This window comes from Sphaeramia orbicularis, chromosome 7 (assembly GCF_902148855.1).
Source record: "Sphaeramia orbicularis chromosome 7, fSphaOr1.1, whole genome shotgun sequence".
NCBI classification, from domain to species: Eukaryota; Metazoa; Chordata; class Actinopteri; order Kurtiformes; family Apogonidae; genus Sphaeramia; species Sphaeramia orbicularis.
Genome location: NC_043963.1, coordinates 883414 through 904992, shown reverse-complemented (window position 1 = coordinate 904992; position 21579 = coordinate 883414). Strand labels below are relative to the sequence as shown.

The 21579-nt window shown below is 47.1% G+C and overlaps 1 pseudogene; it reads right to left on the bottom strand.

Moving 5' to 3' along the window:
- Window positions 1-470: 470 nt before the first annotated feature.
- On the bottom strand, window positions 471-13980 carry LOC115421964 (IQ motif and SEC7 domain-containing protein 2-like; annotated as a pseudogene).
- Between the last annotated feature and the right edge of the window lie 7599 nt (window positions 13981-21579).

Here is a 21579-nt window from a genome sequence, read left to right as displayed (position 1 = left end):
GTTTACTACAGTCAAGTTTACTACAGTCAAGTTTACAACAGTCAAGTTTACTACAGTCAAGTTTACAACAGTCAGGTTTACTACAGTCAAGTTTACTACAGTCAGGTTTACTACAGTCAGGTTTACTACAGTCAAGTTTACAACAGTCAGGTTTACTACAGTCAAGTTTACTACAGTCAAGTTTACGACAGTCAGGTTTACTACAGTCAGTTTACTACAGTCAGGTTTACTACAGTCAGGTTCATTACAGTCAGATTTCTTAAAGTCAGATTTATTAAAGTCAGGTTTATTATAATTTATGTCATTCATCTATTCTAAATTCATCAATCAGTTTATTGCAATCTGGTTTGTTGTGACCTGGTTTGTTGGGATCTGATTTATTGGGATCTGGTTTACTGGGATCTGGTCACCCTAGTCAGGGCTGGACTCTGTGGTCCTGGTCTTGGCAGTTCTGTTCTACCTGTGGGGAAGTGGATGTGGAAGTAACACAAGCTCAGTAACTTCCTCCTCCCGGCTCTCAGTGCCCTCCTCTTCACCAGGCGGCCATTTTGATAAACCTGCATCTGTCTTCCTCCTTCTCCTCCTCCTCTTCCACTTCTCCTCCCCCTCCTCCCCTCCTCATCTGGTTCCCTCTCACTACCGCCCCCCAATGGTGGCTCGCAGCAGGTGTCGGACCGCTGCCACCTCACTGGACTTCTGCCTCCTCACACGACTGTACTGATCCGACTGACGGGTTTTGACTTGGACCCACCCCCTTGAGGCCCCCCCAACCCTCCTCCCAGGTGTGGGGAGAGTGGGGGGGCGGTAGATGGGGGTGGTAAAGGGGAGTGTGGAGGCGGAGGTGGGATGGAGGAAAGCGGCGGGTACTGGAAAGGCTGCGGTGGTGTCTGGCTTACGAGGCCGCTGAGGGCGCCTGTGGAGGAGGTGTGGAGAAGATGAAGTGGGTGGAGGGGGAGGCGGAGGGGAGGGGCTGAGTGGGGAGTGTATGTGCATGGCGTGATTGTGAGAGTGTGTGTGAGCGTGAGGGTGGGGCTGCGAGTGGGAGACGGTCAGCGGCAACTTGGTGACGCTGGCGCCACCCGGCCGGCCCGCGTCGGTGGGAGTGGTAGAGTCCGTGTGGGGTCGTAGGGGTAACGGGGGAGTGGGGGGACAGCGGCGGAGGTGTGATGAAGCCTGAGCCCCCCCCACCCCGCCGCTGTAGCGGGGGTGGACGGGGCCTTGTTGGATCCTCTGATGGGTAAGAGAGGGAGCGCAGCCGGATGGGCCTTGCCGCCGCGGAACGGACGCTCGGTGCGACAGCACCTGGTGGCGGGGCGGCACTCTGCATATGGTAGCGGTGATGGTGGTTAGGGTGGCGGTGGTGGCGTCTGCTGTTGCTGCCCAGTAACTCCTCCTCCTCCACTGTTGCCGTGGCAGTACTGGGCGTGCAAAGCCTGGAGTTTGGATGGCACCCCTGCCGTACCGCCGCCACCCGAGTCTGACTGGCCGATGTTGGCCGCGGGGGAGGGGCAAGGGGATGGGGAGGAGGGGTGGGGGATTGGAGGTGCGGGAGGGGTAGTGGGGGGGTGACGATATCATCAGGGGACTCGGGGGACCCTGTGGCGTCGGTGACATCATCGTCAGGGGACCAGGAACTTTCCCTCGTCGGCTGCCAAAGAAGTTCCCTAGAAGGCCCCCGCCTCCAGCCGGACCCCCGACTCCACCCGCCATCCCGCCTACGCCCCCAGCCCCGACCCCGCTCGCGAGCTGGGAGGCGGCGGCCCCTCCCTGGTTGTGACAGAGCCCCGGCCCACCCCCCACCCTGTACCGGGGCTCTGAGTAGGGCGGTGCGGCCGGTAAGCAGGAGACAAAGGGACCATCATGGGGCTGTAGGACAGGCCTCCGACAGGAAGAGGCGCTGCTGATGAGGCCGAGGGCTACTAATGATGGAACCCTGGCAAGAAACAATAGCACAAACCCACAGAGTTGAACTTCCAGGACCAGTTAGCCACATCCAGCCACCCATTACACCAAAAAAATGATGTTCACACCAAAACAGATGCAAAGAATATACAAATACAGATGCTGACACATGAAAATCTGAACAGATTCAGATTTTTACTGTGAATGACGACAATAAAGTCCAACATTCTCTGTTGTGTCTTCTATTTGCAAAAGTCCAGACAATGGCCATTTCTCAATATGTGTTCTTGTCTGTTCTTCTGTTCTCACATTCTCATGAAACGTCATCAGTCGTGGCTCTAGTTCTGTTCCATTTGAAAGTTTGCAAAAACCTAGAACCCATGGAATACCCGGATGTTGTTCTGTCGGCTAGCTTTAACATAAACCTAGAACCCATAGAACAGGACCAGGAGACAGGGTTAAGGTCACCAGAAGCAGGAAAGGGTTAAAGGTCACCTGGACCGGGACAAGGTTAAAGGTCACCAGGACCAGGAGACAGGGTTAAAGGTCGCTGTACTCAGACTGTACTCTGCGTTCTTGATATTGAGAAACGGCCATCATGACAAAGGCAGAGACATAAATAAACAAAAACACATCATCAAACATGCTTGTACAGAGGTCACATGACACGTACAATAAGCCCCGCCCCTGCTCAAACTTACTTCAATAGTACTGTCCAATGAGCCCACACTGTTCCTACGACCTCGCTTCCCTGTTAGCCAATCAGAACAAGGCAGTGTGTGAGGTTAGTCAGAAACAGCAACATACGAACAAAGAGCAGAGGATCACAAGGAAGAACCAGACCATCATGGACCCTCATGGACTCATGGACCATCATGAACCATCATGGACTCATGGACCATCATGGACTTCTGGACCATCATGGTCTCATGGACCATCATGAACCATCATGGACTCATGAACCATCATGGACTTATGGACCATCATGGTCTCATGGACCATCATGGACTGGACTTCATCTGTTCTAAAACAGTCTCAGTCTTGGACACACAGTGACCAGCCGTCCAGTGTCTAATCATTAGTTTGTAGTTCCTACAGGTGTCCAGAAGGTGGAGACACATCTCCATAGTATTATATCAGTATTCGCTCAGACTTCTTTTTTACTGGCTGACATGTCAGATGTGGTTCATATGTGTGCCGTGTTTTCTGCGTGTTGAATTACACATGTTAAGTGGGTGTGTCCATCCTCACCTGTGTCGGACAGGTCTCTCAGGGATGAACTCAGCGCTGTTCGCTTCAGTCCGTCCACTGAGGCGTACGTGTCATCCAGGCTCGGTCTACCCACCGTTCCATTCACCACCTCACTCTTCACTGGGCCGCTGGTGTTGGCCCCCCCCATGAGTTCCGCCTCCTGGGCCGCCACTCGTCAACACGCCAGGACGCATCACACCTTTCTGCTTCTCCAGTTCAGCTGGACGGACACAAGACCAAGGTCACCTTCAGGAACTCAGCATTCAGTGGAACTATGACTAGGACTACAACAGTACTACAGAGCTAGTACTACAGAACTACAGAACTAGCACTACAGTAGCACAACTAGTACTACAGTAGTACCATACTAGTACTACAGTACTACAGAACTAGTACCACAGAACTAGACAATTAGTACTACAGTAATACAGTACTAGTAACAGTACTACAGAACTAGTACTATAGTAGTACAGTACTAGTACTATAGTTCTACAGAACTAGTACTACAGTACTACAACACTAGAACTATAGTACTACAGAACTAGAACTACAGTAGTACAATACTATCACTATAGTGCTACAGAACCAGAACTACAGTACTACAGAACTAGTAGTGCAGTGGTACAGTACAAGTACTATAGTACTACAGTAATACAGTACTAGTACTACAGTACTACAGAACTAGTGGTACAGTAGTACAGTATGAGTACTACAGTACTACAGTAATACAGTACTAGTACTACAGTACTACAGAACTTGTAGTACAGTAGTACAGTACTATAGTAGTCCAGTCCAGTAGTCCAGTACTTACATTCTACTCGGTACTTCTCCATGTCTTGGACCTCTGCGATGCTCTCTCGGAGGTCCGAGGTGAACCGGGCTCGGTCCTGTTGACTTGGAGCCGTGAAGACGATCAGAACCTTCCTCTCTCCTCCAGGATTGGCTGATGTCAGTCTGATACCGTGAGGATAGTCTATGGAAAAGAACACACACCTGTGACCTCTGACCTCCACGTCAACATGTGAATATGAGGATGAGGAGCCTAACCCAGAAAGCTCTACCCCTACCCCTAACCCTACCCACCTGTTATTTCAACCAGCCCACCCTAATATGACAGGATAGAACCAGCCTTGGTCCTAACCCTGCACTGGACTGGACTGGACACACTGTCTTATACAATTCCTTCTACATACAATAGACATAGTTTGGATACACATGTTCTTTAGTGATTTGATATTTTCTTTTTTTTATTTCTATCTAGCTGAGAACTACCTCCAAGGAAAATGTCGTCATGTGCACATAATGACAGTAAACATTGTAGAGTCTTGAATGTGTGGTGTGGGCTTACAGGTGTTCTGGAAGGTGTGCACCTGCATGTCCACCAATGGAAACGATTGTCTGAAACTGTACGTCACTGAAGTCTTCTTCTTCTGGAAGATCTTCGTGACCTGCAGAGGATGATGAGGGTTAAGGTTAGGGTTAGGGTTAGGGTTAGGAAAGTCCAAAGCAGAGTGTAAACATGGATGACATTGGACAGAAACCACCCAGCAGAGGTCAGAGGTCATCAACTGGTCTGAAGTCTGGTCTGGTCGAAGTCCAATCAACCTAAACCCTAACCCTAACACTAACCAAACGACCCCAACACCCCTGACCCTAAACCTGACCCGAACCCAACAATAACCTAACCCCAACTGTAACGCCAACCCCAACTAGGGCTGCATGATTTTGGCAAAAAAAAATCCTGAATTTTTCCTCTAAAAACTCAATTTTCAATTTCAATTTTCGGATAAAACTACAAAAGACAAAACAAGTCAGCATGTCACTTCCGTGAGCCGCCCACAATGCAAGGCACTGCTCCCACCTCAAATCTGTGATGGGATCATTTGATGAACCCACAGAAGTTTTTTTTTTTCCATTAAATCTTTATTGAATGAAGTACAGTATACAGTACAAACGATGTATACAACAAGAAAATAACATCACAAGTTTGCCAGGGGGAATACACTACAGCCTTTTTGTTCCAGATTTATCAAACAGCTTTGAATAAAGTTCAACATCTTTCAAAAAATAAATAATATTTGGTTTTGTGTTACAGAACTTACATTAGTGAATGACAAAAAAAGCAAGTAAGAGGACTAAATTAATTTTTTTTTTTTTTTTAAAAGTTGTTTTTTTACTTTTCTGGGCATCTGGCCCACAGCAGTGACACCAGTGTCAGTCAGTGACAGACAGCAGTTGTGTGTGCGTGGACCACAGAATATGAGTGATCCACATGTGGTTCTATTTAAACTGGGGGATCCGTGCGTGAAGCCACGGCTTACATTGCTCTAAGTACTGCGGGCTCATTAACAGATTTAAAGTCCGGTCATTACATGGACTTCTGTGACAGACTACTGTCACTGATAGGAGGAGGAGCCTACAGTAGACCGCAGGCGCACAGCCCGGAGGCACGACAAAGATGAAATCGATTTGACAATTTCCCTTTTTAAAAAATCATCCTACTTAAAAAATCCGCTTTACCATGAGCAGGTCGTTGAACAGGAAGACTTCTCGCTGATGAACGCCGCTCCTCTGGCCTCGGTTCGGATCCGGAACCTCAAACAGCTGACAGCAGCAGACCAGCCTGCGATGAGGCAGCGACAGCACCTGGAAAAGGTCCGAATGGACGGCAGGGACCATCAGCGGGTGGTTCTGGACTAAACCGGCCCCACCAAACATCCTGTCCAGACCCTCAAACGGTACCACTTTCCGAACCTGATGGATCCTTGTACTAAATGAATCCAACAATGATTCAGACCTGGTTCTTCTGGGTTCAGCGGGACTGGTTTAGCTCTAAACCCAGTCCAGTTGAACCCAGAAGAACCGGGACCTGGGCACAGGAGAACCTACACCCATTACTCAGAATGTCTCACCTGCGCTTTATTAACACTGAGTACCCACCAATCACAAACACTGCTTAATGACCAATCAGCTGATTTGTGTCCTGATCCCAGATTATGACATCACTTCCTGTTTCTGTCTCTGCTCCTGAAAACCCTGAGGACGATTAGAAATGGCAGCATTTATGTTTCTTGAATCACTTGTTAGGTCCTAAAGCCTGGGCTCTTAGTCTTTATTTGCTGCTTTTTATTTAAACTGAGGCTGAAATGAAAACAAAACTCCATTATTTCACACAGAATCACATTCCTAATCCTAAGATCCTCCCCCTCCAGCATTTCTGAGGTTTAGAGGTTCTACAGATGTTCTACATGGTCCTACAGCGGTTCTACAGTGGTTCGACAGCGGTCCTACAGTGGTCCTATAGCGGTTCTACAGTGGTTCCACAGCAGTTCTACAGTGGATCCACACCAGTTCTACAGTGGTTCTGCAGCGGTTCCACAGCAGTTCTAGTCCTACCGGCTTCTTCCCGACCACCATCCTCTCCACGGCCTGGACCTGAGACACGTGGTCATCGTTGGTCCTCAGCTCCCACTTCTGGATCCGGCCATATATGGACACCAGCAGGTCCCGGGGAATGTCCTGTCCGTTGTCCACACCTGTGGAAACCATGTTGCAGAGTTTAAGACAATCTTTTTTTTAAACTTAGGAAACAGATCTCCATGTTCTCCAACAGAACCTGAACAGAATCCTTTCATTTCAGACCTGTTCTTCTTGAACTAACTTTATTCACAGTTAAACACGTTCATTTTATTGTGAGTGGGTTTTTTTTTACAGTATTTATTGATTATGTTCATTTATGCTGATGATGTGACTGTATTTTGAAGTTTTTCATCTTGTTATAAAACTAATCCTAAAGGCTATGTTGATGGGATGTCAGAGGCTGGTTTCCATGGTGACCCCACTCAGTCTTTCCTCTGACCCTGACCCTCGGTGACACTGACCCCTGAGGTTCTTGATGAAGTCCTCTAGCTTCATCTTTCTTTCCGGTTTGACGTTGGGGCTGTACATGTCTGTGTTGAGGAGGATGATGGCGAAGGCCAGGATGAAGATGGTGTCTGGGTTCTGGAACTGTCGGATCAGAACCGGATTGCAGACGCAGTACCGCTGACTGGAGAGAAGACATGAACACAGGAGGTCAACAGGTTTCATAAAGCGGTTGGATGTGGGTCCACAGCGCTGGACGGTACCTGAAGGCCTCCACCAGACGCTCCACACGCTGAGCTTCACCCTGAACCTTAATCTGAGCCTGAAACTTCCGCAGAGCGTCGTCCAGATCCATCCCCGAGAAATCCATCTCATCCAGAACACAGCTGAGGAAAAAGACACAGCAGATGCATTGAGCAGCTCCAACACAACGCACAACAGGCCCAGTCAGTGGAGATGGGCGGAGCCCTGGGGTTTGGGGTTAGGGTAGGAGGTGACAGTGGACCCTGGTCCAGTCCCACGGGTCAGGGTTAGGGTCAGAGAACTTGGGTTATGATGTGACCTATAATGCATAAATTGGATTGTTGATTGATGGTCATCAGTGCTGGATATACAGATGGGCGTGGGTCAAGGGCATCCTGGAGGACCGCCCACTCCTGTTGATTCCTAACTGTTGAAGCAAGACCTGTTTCAGACAAATCTTTCCCATAACTGTGGTCCTGATCACAGTGGACCCTCACCAAACCACTGGTTCATGTGGTGGGTTTCCTACTCACTCCAGGACGTCTTTGTTGAACTGCTGCCGGCTGCCCAGAAACTCTCCGATCATCTGTCTGCTCAGGCCTTTCCTCTCCAGGATGAACCTGGCGATGCCCACCGGAGTGTCCGACACGAACCCCCTGTCGATCAGGTACTGGATCCCCTTCTCCGGCTTCCTGCAGAAGGTGAAGGAGGTTCTCAGATTAACTGGTTTGATGGACGGGGTGGATTCCAAAACAACCCTCCGTTATGATCCGATAGACCACAGGTGTCAAACATGCAGCCCAGGGCCCAAAACCAGACCACCAAAGGGTCCGATCCAGCCCACAGGATGTATTTACAAAGTGCAAGTTAGGGCATCAAACTCAAAAAAAAAGATCATAATCAAGGTTATTATTGTTAAGGAAAACTAATGAAATGACGAAAACTAGAATTGAAAAACATTTTCATTAAATGAAATAAATAAAAACTATACCTAAAAGACAAAATGATAACTAAAACTGTATTGTGTGTTTACAAAACTAACTAAAACATATAAAAATTATAGATAAAATTCCCTTCGTTTTCGTCTTTGTCAATGTCGGATTGAAAAAAGTGATTCATTTCGCTCTAGCAATTTTAGCTAGCGGCACCATATGGTACTTCATGGTCCGTCACTTCTTGTCACTTGTGGTTTACAAGGTTCTAATAGTTTTGGATTTTTCATTCTAGTTCAGTTTTATTTAGTTTTGACTTTTTTTTCTCTAATTCAGTTCGTTTTAATTAGTTTTTAGAGCAGGTTTGCTAGTTTTTATTAGTTTTTTCATTTTTTTCTAAATGCTTAGTTGTAGTTCAGTTGTAGTTCAGTTGTAGTTCAGTTGTAGTTCAGTTGTAGTTTAGTTGTAGTTCAGTTGTAGTTCAGTTGTAGTTTAGTTGTAGTTTAGTTGTAGTTCAGTTTTAGTTCAGTTGTAGTTTAGTTGTAGTTCAGTTGTGTAGTGTAGTTTAGTTGTAGTTCAGTTGTAGTTTAGTTGTAGTTCAGTTGTAGTTCAGTTGTAGTTCAGTTGTAGTTCAGTTGTAGTTTAGTTGTAGTTCAGTTGTAGTTCAGTGGTCTCTTTTTCTTCTTCTCTGTGCTCCTCATTCAAATCAATCCCAGACAGGAGTCTGCTGCTTTAGTCTCCATGTTTCCAGGTAGAGTGGGGACCAGAAGACGACTGGAAACCACAAGTGAACACAAGTGACGGAGCAAAAAGTGTCTTATGGAGACAGCACAGAAAACTGAGAGAGACAAAGAAATCCATTTAACATCAATCTGACATTGACAAAGACCAAAACCAAGGGAATTTGATCCAGAATTTTTATCCATTTTAGTTAGCTTTGTAAACTCACAATACAGTTTCAGTTAGTTATGTTTTTTTCTTTTAATTGTAGTTTTTATTTATTTCAGTTAACGAAAATGTTTTTACAATTCTAGTTTTGGCCATTTTGTTAGTTTTCGTTAACGATTATAACCTTGGTTTGAACACAGGAACATTTTGTGATATAACATTAGATCCTGTTGTGATAAAAAAAAAAAAAATGTGTTTAGTATTTGTGCAGATTTCTGGAGTAATTCAATTCTTCAAGGAAATAATCATAAAAAAAAGAAACAAACAAAAAATTTTCCTTTTGAACAGTATCATGATATATTGTGATATATTGTATTGTGATTTGTATTGTATCGCCAGATTCTTGCCGATACACAGCCCTACTCTTGACTAATTACCTCCGCCAAGGAGGTTATGTTTTTGCCAGGGTTTGTTTGTTTGTTTGTCTGTCCGTTAGTGTGCAACATAACTCAAAAAGTTATGGACAGATTTTGATGAAATTTTCAGGGTTTGTTGGAAATGGGATAAGGAAGAAATGATTAAATTTTGGTGGTGATCGGGGGTGGGGGGGCCCATGGGGGGGCACAGACCAAAAATTTCATCAAAATCTGTCCATAACTTTTTGAGTTATGTTGCACACTAACGGACAGACAGACAACAAACAAACCCTGGCAAAAACATAACCCTTGCATGGGGGGCCCAGGGGGGGGGCCACTGATCAGCCTTGGCGGAGGTCTGCGCTCTCCGAGTGCTTCTAGTTTAAGATGTAATCGACTGGTATACGCGTAGGCGCATTCCAGCTACACTTGTTTTAAAAGAGTACAGTCGTGTACAATTCACTTCTGACCTGAGGGAAAAGGAACATTATCAGGACTAGGGATGTAACGATTACCGTATAACAATAAACCACGGTAAAATTGCAGACGGTTAGTATTACCATTTAAATTCTAATTCTCATGATAACCGAGTTTGATTACTGCACTTTCACGGGAAAAAACCCTATAAAGATCTGCTTTTATGTCAAATATTGAGTATAGTTTGAATTTATTACAATTTTAATTTTCTATCCCTAATATTTGGAACCAATATTCACTTTTAAAGTCTTTGAAAAGGTTCGTTAAACATCTGTGTATTTATGCAATAAATTATATACATTTTTCAAATCAGATTTTATATTTTTTGTTTTTTGTCCTTTTGTGTTTTTATAGTAGGTTAAAGTGAAAAATAATATACAGATGAAGTTGTGCTGAAAAAACAGATCCCAAACATGGGTATAGTAAACATTTGTTTCTATAGTATAAAGGCCAAATCCAAAGGACTGAAAAACAGACAGAATAGACTCAGACCACTAAGGGTTAATATGTGAATGTTTCTGACACAGAAGGGACATTGGGACTGTCATTATATTTATTATTATTTTTTTTAAATACAACTTGGTTAAATTCTTTCAATGTGTGTATTAGTACTTTTTGAATATTTTGAGCACAATTTCAATAATACCGCAAATAATGATAACCGTGACAAATTTGGTCACAATAACTGTGATATGAAATTTTCATATGGTTCCATCCATAATCAGGACAAAAGGACATTCAATGGAATTCACGGTAAAATCTGGCGCTGGTATGACAGCGGTCATCTGTGAAAATGACCGCAGTTAGAGGAATCTCACTTGTTGAAGAGGTTAAGTCCGATGCGGTACTGGCGCCGCTGCACCACGTCGTTGTTGAAGGCGGGCGAGTCCCAGCTGTGGCGGCTCTCCCTCTGGTACGTCTGCTTCCCCGGCGCTGCCCCTCCCATCGGCTCGCGAAGGCTGTCGCGCGACGACGAGCCGGAGCTGCAGTTGTTGACGGTGGTGTCGTCGTTGGAGTTGGTGGTGGTGGAGTTGACGCTTTCGTTGTCTCCGTCAGAGCAGAGCAGGTGGTGGTGGAGGTGGGCGTGGTGGTGGTGGTGGAGGTGGGCGTGGTGCTGCTGCTGCTGAGCGTCCATGTTGGGAATGGCGGAGGACGAGGAGGATGACAGCGAAGAAGGCGGCGGCAGCGGCGACGGGGGTGCGAGCGGCAGAACGGGGGACGGCAGCGGGGAAGAAGGGGGTTCCGGGTACGTGTGCGGAGGTGGTGGTGGTGCTGGTGGTGCAGGTGGTGGTAGTGGTGCTGGGCCAGGTGGTGCTGCACGTAGGGGCGGAGCCGTGGGCGTGGTGCATGTGCAGGATGTGCGGCTGGCTGTACTGCGGGTGGTGGTGGAGGACGGTGGGGAGGTGGGGTGCAGCGGGAGGCAGCGGGTGGGAGGGCAGGGTCCGGGCGGAGGGCATGGATATGGACACGGAGGCGGGGCTTCGTGTCTGTCCCTGCGCCGTGGCCACCGAGCGTCCGTTGGGTTTGTGTTTGATGGTTCCCTGCGGAGACTCGGCTTCACTGCTCCCTCCTCCTCCTCCTCCTCCTCGCTCATCCTCTCCACTCTCTCCTTCACCCCCTCCCCTCTGTTCTCTCTCTCCTCCCGCTCGCTCGCCTCCTGGCGTGTCCTGTTCGTAAACCAGACGTCCGATGGAGCCTCTTTCAGACCTGGAAGTCAAACACACACTGAGTCTCTACAGGCGACTGTGGGTGGGACAAACTGTTCAAGGCTCCTGATTGGCTGTACCACCTGTCACTCATATCAACGGAGCTGTCACTGGGCGGCTCTATGGTCAGAACAGGGAGGTGTCCCCCTCCTCCTCCTCCTCCTCCTCCTGCTGCTCGTCCTCTGTACTCTCCTCGACACTCAGTGCAGGGGTGCTGCTCCTGCGGGAGGTGCTGCTGCCTCCCTCCGTCTCTCTGCTGTCCTCCCTCCCCCTGCTCCTCCTCCTCCCCAGTACTCGGTGTCGGAGCTGGAGGTGGGTCTAGACAGCGGTGATGAGGGGAGGCAGCCTTCGTCCATGTAGAGGGTGACGTCGCTGAAGGAGGTGGTGGTGCTGTCCTCGTGCATCGCTCCTCCCCTTCCAACTCCTCCCCCAGTCCGGACCACACGGCGCCGCGACAATGCGTCGCCGCGTTGCCAGCCGCAAGTTCTGTAATCTTCATCGTCTTCCTCCTCATCCTCTTCTCCTTCCTCCTCCTCCTCCTCTTCCTCCTCTTCTTCTCCTTCGTCCTCGTCCTCCTCCTCGTCCTCCTCTCCTTCTCCTCCCGCCTCCTGGGAGTCTTCCCGACCGGACTGACAGGTGAGGGAGTCGTCCATAGAGTCGGCCAACGACTTCACCTGCGCGCGCAAACATTTCAACTTCTACACACTCTCATGGACACTGAACACTTTTTTATCATCATGGAAAAAAAACACAAGAACGAGTCTGAGATTCCAAATTCAATAAACGTCAGAACCTACATGATACTTTCAGGATGGACAGAACCTGGTGGTACCCGAGGCAGTACCCTGTGGCTTTAAGGATGTAGAACACAGGCCTGTCTGTCAGCCGCCTAGCCCCGCCCCTGGACCCAGAGCATCCGCAGGTGTGTCTGTCAGCCACCTAGCCCCGCCCCCAGACCCAGAGCATCTGGCAGGCCTGCCTGTCAGCCGCCTGGCCCTGCCCCCAGCAGGCCTGTCGGTCAGCTACCTAGCCCCGCCCAATGGACCCAGAACATCCGGCAGGCCTGTCTGTCAGCTACCTAGCCCCGCCCCCAGCAGGCCTGTCTTTCAGCCCCTAGCCCCGCCCCAACTGGACCTTGGGCCGCCTCCTCCTTCAGGGTCGGATTTCAACATCTACTGTTTTAGTTGAAAAACATTTAAATCCATCAAGTCGTTTCTCTTCAACGTCGCTGTTTTTCTCTTTTCTACGTTGACTTTTTTTCTTGTAAATTTGTGACTTGGCCGTCGTTTTTTAATGTAAATTTAATTTAGTTTAATAGTTTAAAGTCACAAATTTACAAAGAAAATCTCTGAATATTTCATTTTTATTTGCTGGTAAATGTTTAACTTTATCATCTGAATATTCGTATTCAGGGAATTTGAGTTTTTATCATAAATGTTTGAGGCTGGTGTGTGATCAAAAACAGCTGAGACTCATGGGTACTGTAGTATCGGACACCTGTTTCAGAAACGCTTTATTTAGCACAAATAAAAGTCCGACATTTTCATGATTAACAAAAAAAAAAAAAAAAAAAAAAAAAAAGGATCGTAGAACACCATGATGCTCACTAAATATGAGACGGGGGGGGGGGGGGGGCTTCCTTTCACTTGTCTGCCTTCTGTCCATCACACTCATTCATCTGCTGCTGTCCATCTACTGTTGTCCAATCATTTCACAGCCTTAATGACGTCAGTTTTGGTTGGAACGTGCTCACCTGTTTAGTGAAGGAGTCGTCCATGTCTCCGGCATCCTCTGACCCCTGCTGTCCCGTTGACCCCTGACCCTGAGGCTGACGCTCATCAAACGAGTACTGGACAGACAGATGGGGGCGGGGTCAGAGCTGGGCGGGGTCTCGGTGCTTTGAGTGTTACCTGTGTGTGTGTCGTTTACCTGGAGCCTCATGTTGGACAGGATGATGCGTCGGGTCATCCTGCTCTCCGATGCTGAGCTCCGCAGCTTCTCAAAATTCTTGTTCATACGATACTGACGAAACGCCGTCTGGATGGTCCTGGCGGCCCGCCTGGACACAAACTGACCCCCGTACTTCCTCTCCAGATCTCCACCTGTCACATGACACGGCCGTCACAAGACTGGATGATAAACCGACCAACAGGAGCAGAGGTCTGACAGTCTGAACTAAACCAGGAGGTGGGAATGATCAAACTGAAGGTTAGTCCTTCTAAGTTTATTCTACTTTAGACCTGGAACCTGGTCCAGTTGGACCCTGTACCTTCTTGTCCTGGAGGTCTGTAGAGAGCTCATAGCTGTCAGATAAAGCCTTGCAGCGTTTGCTCTCCTCCTCTTGCTTGCGCAGCGCCAGGCTGGCCGGCTGGTGTCGGCTACGCTGAGCCCAGGTCAGGCTCGCCGGACTGGAGGGAGAGACTGGACAGCTGCCCTGGGGGGGGGGGGGGGGGGGGCAAGAGCGTAAAGGATTGGGAACCTCTCAACATTTCACCATGCTGCTGTCAAGTATTTCATCAATATATTGCTTAGTTCTTTAACCCTTTAACTGGACCGTAGTGAACCATATTGGACCATAGTGGACTGTATTGGACTGTAGTGGACTGCATTGGACCGTAGTGGACTGTAATGGACTGAGTGAACTGTAGTGGACCGTACTAGACTGTAGTGGATCGTACTGAACTGTACAGGACAGCAGAAACCGTATTAGACCGTAGTGGACTGTATTGGACTGTACTGGACTGTACTGGACCGTAGTGGACTGTGCTGGACTGTAGTGGATCGTACTGGATTATGGTCCCCCTAACCCTGTTGAGCTGATGTGGGTTTAATGGGACCTAAAAGTTGAAAATTCAAATGGAATCATCTGGAAACTCCTGCACACGTTGGACCAGTCAGGGTCTTTTCTCTGTTTGTTCGTCTCATCCACATGTGAACAGTGTTTATGGACTGGAAAGAACCAGAACCAGAACCAGCGGTCCAGATCTGCGGACCGGCTTCAGGATGAGTTGTGTGTGGTTTTCTCTGCTCTGTGGATCAGGTTGGTGGGGGTGAGGATGTTTACCTGTGTGTGTGAGTGGGCGGAGCCAAGCGGCCCGCTGCTGGAGGAGGAGCCGTAGGGGTCGCAGGGGCTCGGCAGGGGGCTGTTGCTATAGCGATAAAAGGGCGGAGGATGTCCGAAGGTCGAGTCGGTGAAAGTGAGCGTCTCCGGACACTGAGAGTCGCCCTCCACGCTGAAGAGGAAGAAGAGACGAAAAAAACACTGATGATAATCAAACACTGATCATTATCAATCAGTCAGATCTGATTTATAGAAGTTCTCTGATGAGCCTTTACATGTAGAAGTGGAATAAACCAGACACCAACAGAGACCACCCCTGACCCTAACCCCAACACTAGAGACCGGCAGATTCATCGGGCTGATTATAGCTTATCACCGATTAATTTACATCCAATTTTCAGCCAATATGTAACCGAGTTATTAACTTTTTTGCTGTGGACATTCTGTCGCTCGCTGCTCCTGTGTGTGTGTGTGTGTGTTTTTGAGGAACAGTAAAGCCTGTCAGTTTCCTTTCACTTTGTTCGGACAATCACACTACCCCCCCCCCCCCCCCCACACACACACACACACACACACACACACAGAATCACAGACCAATATCCTCATTCCAACAAGGATGGACTGCTAACCCCCCCCCACTCCAGACCCCCCCCCAGTCTTATGTACTGTTCACCCCCCCATGTCCGTGCTCTTCCTGTCTACCTCACAGTTTCATTCTGGGTATTAACAGTGTAGGGGAGACCGGGGACAGTTGTAACAGGGGTCAGTTGTAACTCTTGCAATTGCTCCAATCAGGAACAACGTAGGACTCACCTAATTCACTCTGCACATGCTCAGTTTAGTCCTTAGTCCACATGGGCAGTTGTAGTGCCATGAGGGAAAACATAATTTTGTGGTCAGTCATATTTTTTGCTCTAATTATTTTGTGATAAAGTTAGCATAGTATATAGATAGCATGGTTTACTTTGTAGTTGGACTCATTAAAGGTAGGTGTCATTTACATTTTAAAAAATGATTTACCAAACAATTTTTATGTCACTACTTATAAAATATAGACTCACATCTTTTTCAATAGTCTGCTCTCCCCAGCAGAAAAACTCCCACATCTAGAAGTGGTGGTTCCACAGGTCACAGACTAGTCTACCATCAGACTGTTATACAGAGGGTTAAAGTTGGGTCAGTTATATTTGTGAGATAAACAAAGATTTAATAACAATAATAATAATGATGATGATAATAATAATAATAATAATAATAATGGATTGGATTTATATAGTGCCTTTCTAGACACCCAAAGCGCTTTACATTATTAACCCATTATTCATTCGCTCTCACATTCTCCCTCTGGTGGTGGTAAACTACAGTTGTAGCCACAGCTGCCCTAGGACAGACTGACAGAAGCATGGCTGACAATTTGCACAACTGTTAATCCACCTGTCCACAATGATCTAATATAAGATTATATATCCTGTGTAGATCAATGTTATATTCATATACTGGCCAATATCAGATATCGGCCGATATAATGGATATCGGCTTTTTTCAAACCCCCAATATCAGTATCGGCATCGGCCCCTGAAAATCCCATATGGTTGGGCTCTAGTTGTCACGGTAACGGTAGGTAGGTCTACTTCATATCAAATCTTGATGGAAAAGGATGTTAATTTATCATGACAACAATAAACTGCAAATACATTTACAATCCTTCCTGTGAGTGGAGTTGGAGAGTGAGGATAAATATGTGAGGGAATGTGAAAAGGACGAAAGCTGCTGCTGTTGTTGTTGACGTTCAGAAAAAACACACACATTAATCAGTTCAACAGGATGGAAGCAGCGCTTTAGCGTTCGTGTAAAACCACCTTTGAGTTCTTCTGCTAAACTGAAAACACGACTGGGCGTCACACTGAGACCGTGGACAGCTGGAGTCCAGATGGGAGGTTTACTAAAGCACGGGGGGCTCCGTTCTCTGCACCTCATGTTTGGACTGTTTTTTGTTTTTTTTACTGAGACAGTGAAGGGGATTCAAACGTGCAGGAGGACGTCGGACTGTGTGTGCTGTGCTGTGGATGTAGTGTTGGCTCATGCTGTCGACTGATCCTGGGCCTCGCTATAAATAAACCCTGTGTGTCGTGTGTCGCAGGCTGCGTCGGCGCCAAAACACCACCTGCAGAACGAGGAGAGGACCGGCAGCAGTGACTGCAGGTCACACTGCCGCAGGAAACGCACACACACAGCCGCCACAACGCCAAAAACACATCTAAAACACACCAAAAATCACTAAAATCACAAAAACATGTCCAAACACACCAAAAACACACTATAAAACAAGCCAGAAACAACCTAAAAACACAGCAAAAACAGACTAAAAACAGCAAAAATACATCAAAAACACACTATAAAAAAGCCAAAAACACACTAAAAACATATCAAAACACAAAAAAACACATCAAAACACCACAAAAAACACACCAAAATACGTTCAAAACACACTAAAAACATGTCAAAAATACACTAAAAACATACCAAAAATCATCAAAATGTGTCAAACACGTAAAAAAAAAAAAAAAAAAAAAAAAAAAAAAACATCAAAAACATGTCAAGACCAAGACCTGGACCTGGACCAGGACCAGGACTAAGTCCAGGTCCAGGTGCAGGTCTTGGTCCAGGTCTAGGTCCAGGTCTTGGTCCTGGTCCAGGTCCAGGTCTTGGTCCAGGCCCAGGTCCAGGTCTTGGTCCTGGTCTTGATTCAGGTCTTGGTCCTGGTGTTGGTCCTGGTCCTGGTCTTGGTCCTGGTTCTGGTCCTGGTCTTGGTCCTGGTGTTGGTCCTGGTTCTGGTCTTGGTCCTGGTCTTGGTCCTGGTCTTGGTCTTGGTCCTGGTCTTGGTCCTGGTGTTGGTCTTGGTCCTGGTCCTGGTCCTGGTCCTGGTCTTGGTCCTGGTGTTGGTCCTGGTCCTGGTCTTGGTCCTGGTTCTGGTCCTGGTCCTGGTCTTGGTCCTGGTTCTGGTCTTGGTCCTGATCTTGGTCTTGGTCCTGATCTTGGTCCTGGTCTTGGTCCTGGTGTTGGTCTTGGTCCTGGTCTCCCTCAGTATCACACCTGAATCGGCCTGTGCTGGTCTGAACACAGACGGTGGTTTCTAGGCAACAGCCTGTTCTGTCCTCTGGATGAAAACAACACCATGAGCTGAGTCGACTCCTTCAGAAACGCCCCCTGAACAGCTGAGCGAGCGCCTGACTCAGCCTCCCCTCCCCCACAGAACCCACGGAACCGACGGAACGAAGCATAACCCACCACCACCGCCACGGGGCTCCACTGAGCTGGAGCTGACAACCACTCCTACAGGAACCCAAAAGGAACCCTAAGGAACCAAAAAGGAACCAAAAAGGAACCCTAAGGAATGTACTGAGATCAGAGCGACTTCAACTGAAGGAAACACCACCAGTTAAACAGCAGAACATACTAACAGCAGAACACGCTAACAGCAGAACACGCTAACAGCAGAAGAACAGTAGAATACGTTAAAGGTTAGTGTGTCACTTACAGCCAATGGCCTCCCATATGTTCTGACCCCGCCCATAATTCACCTCATATTGACCCTTTGCACATTATGTCACGCTCTGTTCGCGCCGCAAATGAGCGCCATGACAGACAGCAGAAGTGCCGCACTGCACACTGGACCATAAACCGGCTAATATTGAATTTGATCTGAAGGTTCTGGTTTTTGTTTGTTTTTTAACCTGCTTTCCACGTCCAGTGGTCGCACAGAACAGTTCCATCCATGGTTTCAGCTTGTTCCAGACAGAGCCTGAGTCTGATGGACCTGGGTTCCAGACGGAGCCTGGGTCTGATGGACCTGGGTTCCAGACAGAGCCTGGATCTGATGGACCTGATATTACAGATAGAACAGGCTCTGTTTGGGTCCATAGCATAGCATTAGCTCCACCTAATGCTAGCTAGGTGGTAGACTGGGTTAACTCCTATGATCCACTGTGTTCCAGGGTCTGTCATCAGTCCCTTCAGTATTAGCTCTGTTCTAGTGTCTGCCTTTGGACCAGCTACACAATGTTCTATGAAATACTGTTCTTGTCCTGATGCTGTTCCATCTGTTCTAGTGGTGGAACTGTTCATATGACTGTGTGTAGATCGTACAAAGGCAGACACTTCACAGCAAGCTAATACTGTGGGATACTGACGACACCTAACATTATTACACAGTGTCAGTTCTTTACAGCTGCTTTTGGTTCCAGTCTGTTTGAGTTTGGATGGCATGATGAGGAAACATGTTCAAAACATACACAGCTAGCTAGCTAACGTTAGCTGTATCTGACCTTTACCATTATGAGATCCATTCCTCTGCCGTGAGCGCAGTACAGCGACTGGGGAATCGAACCTGAGACTAAGAACTGGGATCATCCAGACTTTAGTGAGGGGGGGGCTTATTTCATTAAAAATGTTCAGATTCAACTTTAGCCCAGACTTTTAATGCTCCCATGTCTTGGGAATACAAAAATGTGAAAAAATTCTAATCAAGCCCAATGCCCCCCCCCCCCCACACCACACACACACACACCTGAAAATTACTTATTCATCCTGAAAACATGGGGTTCGTGTCAACTTTAAACCTTCTACACTTTGATACAGTCCAGTGTGTCAGTCTGCTCCTGCTGGGCCTTCAGTGTGGTTCTGTCAGACAGCTCATGTCTGCAGAGTGCTGTGCACTACAAAAGGTGGAGAGTCAAGGTCCAGTTAGAGGTCAAAGGTCACCCAAATGGTCCAATGCATATTTGATGGAACTCAGCTGTTCATGTGGGTTCTTCCAAATGTTGGGCTCAGGTTCTGTCCTCAGACACATCTACTGACCACAAACAGCTGACATTCAGTCAGACCCATTCAACACAACTGTTTCCTGTGTATTCTGCACAGACATGAAAACAGAACAGACGCAGTTTGACAGCACTGACAGTTACATGAACCTGTCCTGTGGGGGCAGAGGGTAGACCTGGAGCCACACACACAAGGACCTGGGTTCAGTTCAACACCAGGACATGGGGGTGGGGCCTTTCTGTGTGCAGTTTCCATGTTCTCCTGTGTTTGTGTGGGTTCTCTCTGGTCCTCTGGCTCCTCCCACCATCCAAACACATGCTCTGATAGGTTCATGGGTTCATCTAAATCCCCCATAGGTGTGAATGTGACAGTGTGTTTGTCTGTATATGTTCAGTCTGTGATGAACTGGTCACATGTCCAGGGTGAACCCCACCTTCGCCCATTAGTAGCTGGGATAGGCTCCGCCCCCGTGACCCTAGTGAGAATAAATGTTTGAATCTGTAGTCTGTACTGTGTCTGTAAAGGTTCAAAGGCCTTGGGGGGTCCCACCAGGAAACCAGAGGGAACAGAACTGAGGACAGATTTGATCAAATGTCAGAATGGTATGAATTTTTGAAAAAACTAGTCATTTTGGTGACCTTTAACCTCCACCATGACCTTTGACCTCCACCATGACCTTTGACATCAGACTGTTCCTAGTCCACAGTACTGTGTCCATACAGTCTGGCACTGACAGGACCATGAACTGTCCCATCATGAACAGATTTAGACACTGAACTGGACAAAAGAGTGGAGGAGCTGAAAGAGCAGATTTACAGAGGGAGAAAGGTCATTTTCAGGGTGGGGGGGGGGGTTTGGATGAAAATTTCAAAAAAATTCCACAGGAGTGCTTAGAACATCTTCTTGCATCAGAAAATCAGGACTAATGTGGTATTTGATATTAAGCCCCCCCTACTTTTAGATCACACCTGTGTATGGGGACACTCCATTTAGAACAGAATGGGGCAGATGGTGTGCTTTAAACTCCGGTAGACTGGAGGATTTTGGTAAGATCCATAAACACATCAGGAGGGAGAAGGTATGGGTCAGTAGCTAGCCCTGCTATCGCTAGCTTCTCCAAATAGCGTTCTTTCTGCCGTCCTGTAAGGTGAGTCACTTCGCAGGACAACTCCAAAACTATTTTCAGTGCTGTAGCCATAATCCGTCGCTCATTCATTTGTTGCACCCCTAGTCACAAGATAACTGTGACGTCGGTGCAAAGGGTCAATAGAGGTCCAGTGGTGCATTATGGGTTGACTTGAAGAGTGGCAGTACTATTTTCACGTCTATAACAACAAACAATGTTCCTTCATCCGTTGTGCGAAACTTCATCTGCTGAATTCAGTCTGAATGTGAGTCAATTATGAATCTGTTCATTTCTCTGATTTATTTGTATTTTACTGAAAACGGCTCATTTCCTTAAACAGGATTTGACTGATCGGACTCGAAACACATGAAATGTGAACTATTTTAAATCTTGTGAGTGGGGCCAAATGATGCCTCACACCAGAGCTACATTTTGCATAACCCCGCCCTTAAACACTACAATGACAGAGTACTAAATCACCATAGCAACAATGGCCCACCCACTGGTCATTGTAGCTGTTGAAGAAAACCATGTTGACTGACATAATGTGAATATTATTCAAAATAAATGACATGATGACAGAATTCCAAGGTTATAATGCATCATAAACCAGGGACAGGTCTGGTCTGGTCTGGTTCAGATGGTCTAAGCAGGGGTGTCAAACTTATTTAGTTCAGGGGCCACATTCAGCTCAATTTGATCTCAAGTGGGCCGGACCAGTAAAATAATAACAGTAAAAACAAGTAAAATTCTATTATGATCAGGTTTACGTCTAGAAAGTTTCCTTCAATATCTGAATAACATGACACAATTGAATTGTCTTAAGAAAAACAAGTGCAATTTTAACAATATTCTGCCTCAGTTTCAGTTTCATTCTAACATGTGCATTACA